Raw genomic sequence first — 3,558 nt, 5'->3', positions numbered from 1 at the left:
CCGATTTTATCGGCCGATAAATGCTTTAAAATGTAATATCGGAAATTATCGGTATCGTTTTTTTTATTATCGGTATCGTTTTTATTTATTTATTTATTTATTTTTTTTCATTAAATCAACATAAAAACACAAGATACACTTACAATTAGTGCACCAACCCAAAAAACCTCCCTCCCCCATTTACACTCATTCACACAAAAGGGTTGTTTCCTTCTGTTATTAATATTGTGGTTCCTACATTATATATCAATATATATCAATACAGTCTGCAAGGGATACAGTCCGTAAGCACACATGATTGTGCGTGCTGCTGGTCCACTAATAGTACTAACCTTTAACAGTTAATTTTACTCATTTTCATTAATTACTAGTTTCTATGAAACTGATTTTATATTGTTTTACTTTCCTTTTTATTCAAGAAAATGTTTTTAATTTATTTATCTCATTTTATTTTATTAATTTAAAAAAAAGGACCTTATCTTCACCATACCTGGTTGTCCAAATTAGGCACAATAATGTGTTACATCCACAACTGTATATATCAGTATCGGTATCGGTTGATATCGGTATCGGTAATTAAATAGTTGGACAATATCGGAATATCGGATATCGGCAAAAAGCCATTATCGGACATCCCTAGTAAGAAGGTATCCACAGTAACAATTAAACTGTTTGACAAAACTGCACATGGTTGACTTTAAAACTATTCATGGTTTCTTTTGGGTATGTTATTATCTCAATTTTAAATTCCCCTTTTCAAGTTTTTAATCTGTCCATATGTTGCATAGGTATTAAAGGCCATTTCCAGTCATATTCAATGTTGTCTCAGAAATCAAGTCACCTATGGTCAGTTCATCTCATGACATGTAAACATATATGCACTGGATTAATATTGGTTCATAGTGGTTCAAAATGTCTTAAAATGTAGCTTGTTCTAACTACTGTATGTGTATTATAATCTCTGTTAGGCTATAATTACATTTTTATTATTTTACACTAAGTCCTTCTGTTGTCAATTTGGAGTTGTATTGAATTTGTTGTCCATCCATCCATCCATCCATTTCTTACCGCTTGTCCCTTTTGGGGTCGCGGGTGGTCGGTGGAGCCTATCTCAGCTGCATTCGGGCGGTAGGCGGGGTACACCCTGGACAAGTCGCCACCTCATCGCAGGGCCAACACAGATAGACAGACAACATTCACACTCACATTCACACACTAGGGCCAATTTAGTGTTGCCAATCAAGCTATCCCCAGATGCATGTCTTTGGAGGTGGGAGGAAGCCGGAGTACCAGGAGGGAACCCACGCAGTCACGGGGAGAACATGCAAACTCCACACAGAAAGATCCAGAGCGCAGGATCGAACCCCAGACCTTCGTATTGTGAGGCAGATGCACTAACCCCTCTGCCTTGTGTTAGTGTTAATTCTCTGTACATTTTTGTTTATACTTATGTAGAAGAATGGCTTCTCCCAGATCTCTCACAACAGTCCTCCTGGATGGCAGAGACATTTTCAAGAAGACTTACACTCCTGGTAATGTCAAGGACATTACAGAGACGTGTACATCTGCACTGTCGTGCAAAGCAGAAATGACCAGAATTCTGAAGTTCTGCTCAGATTTTAACAGTGGCGTGCAGTCACTAGAGGCAGGGGAGGCACGGCCATCAAAATGGAGGACGAAAATGAAAGATATGTAAGGGAATGTTGTTAAGAGTGAGAAACACACATTACGTTGATTCTGATAGTAGCTCGTTAGATCACTGTTTTATTTGCGTTGTACTTGTACTCTGTGTTGTAAAGGAACACTTCTATGATCCAACAAGCCACACTGGCTTTCTGGAAGATAAGCTGAGGAATGATCCGCTGAAAACTAAGGGATGATCGACGGCGTTATTGCAGAAGGGGTGGCTCATCTGAAGTCACTGTTCGACTTGAAGAAGTTACAGAAAGTGATGAGTCTGTCCAAGAATGGATAACTGTGATCATAAGGATGAAGCCTAGTCCGGAGAACCTTTCTTCGATCAAGATGGGTATGGACAAAACCGACTTCCACCGAAGATACTAGATATCTAATCAGTCACCTACTCTGGCAGAGATTGTTGAGAACTACCTGCACTCTCAAATGGATTTGCATATAACCTTATCTAATCACCCTTGTGTTGTCCTGTTGGTAAAACTTAACAGATCGACAGAGAGTTTGAGAAGATATTTCCAAACAAGGCAGACATCTTTCTACGCAAACGGGACCCAACCATGGTCCTAAAGTTGTTGAAGCTGGCTGCTCTTGATAGAAAAGACAAACCACCAGAAGCTGAGAGTGCTGGTAATGTTTAGTTTATTTATGGAGGATTATCATGCCTTTTTGTGTTATCTTCGGTGCATAGAAGACTACCCAAGTTGACACACATTTAACCTTACAGTCTCACATGTCAGTTATACAAAGTGTGTATATTTTTCTATTTCTACAGAATCAAAGTGCTATAGAGCACTGAAGATGCTCACACATTATCTGCCCCCTACTGTGTCAGGAAGATCTAAGGGATGGACAAAATGCAGCATCAAATCAGCTCTGTCCTACATGTTGGACAATAAACAAGTAAGAATATCTTAATTTGTGATAAGAATATGAAACAAGTGAGATATGTTAATAAGTAAATTATTCATTACTTGTAAAGATCATCTGTGTGCATGATGTAATAAAATGTGTTGCATACACTGTGTGTTTTAGCCAGGAACAAGCTTCCATTACCTCCTACAAACCACTGACCCTGTTCCAGTGATGCAACCTCGTCTGGTGAGCATTGGACATCCCAGCACAACATCAACACAATATGTCATCGTGGCTGCCAATGACTACGTAGTCATTTCACTCCAGGAAGAGGGTCTTCAAATTGTATTGGGTTTGTAACCTTGCCTGTTTGGTAAAGTATGAGTTGTTGATTGAAAAAATGGCAGCCTGTGGACATGATTTAAACATTTTGAGTATGATAAGTGTGGCCAGTTGTGTGTCTATATTTGGTCATTGCTACAGACCTGGTTGTGTGGTTTCCTTAAAATGTGATGTGAACAACGAACATACGTAACTTTGGAGAGACAGTGATGAGGTGTTCATTTTGTTGAGAGTTCTCACTGTTAAGTATTTTGATGACCACCTTCACACTTATGTGATTAAAAAGACAAATTAATTCCAAGTGATTAATCTGAAAGATGCAACTGATGCTTTGCCACTTGATGTATATGAGCTGAGAGATTCTGAATTTCACTTACTGACAAGATACAGACTTATTTCCTAAATGTTGTGACTTGTGTAAATGGTAAAAGTAAATGTAATGAATAGAAGGAATTAACGAATTAAATGCCAATTAAATTTCAATTATGGTGTTTTTTATATAGCATAGCATGCACACACACACACACACACACACACACACACACACACACACACACACACACACACACACACACACACACACACACACACACACACACACACACACACACACACACACACACAACAAACAAACACGTGTTGCCAATATACACAAAATGTGTTGATTTT

General features: G+C 38.5%; 1 long non-coding RNA gene across 1 annotated transcript; it reads left to right on the top strand.

Annotated features, from left to right (window-relative positions):
* Positions 1-953: 953 nt before the first annotated feature.
* Positions 954-3,272, top strand: LOC133649834 (uncharacterized). The gene is made up of 6 exons (XR_009826156.1): positions 954-1,380; positions 1,456-1,692; positions 1,800-2,029; positions 2,184-2,322; positions 2,468-2,595; positions 2,728-3,272. It is a non-coding gene; the product is annotated as an uncharacterized LOC133649834 (long non-coding RNA).
* Positions 3,273-3,558: the final 286 nt, after the last annotated feature.

Source organism: Entelurus aequoreus, linkage group LG05 (assembly GCF_033978785.1).
Source record: "Entelurus aequoreus isolate RoL-2023_Sb linkage group LG05, RoL_Eaeq_v1.1, whole genome shotgun sequence".
Classification (NCBI taxonomy): domain Eukaryota; kingdom Metazoa; phylum Chordata; class Actinopteri; order Syngnathiformes; family Syngnathidae; genus Entelurus; species Entelurus aequoreus.
Note: the sequence above shows the minus strand (reverse complement) of the source record. Positions and strands in the feature narration are given on the sequence as shown.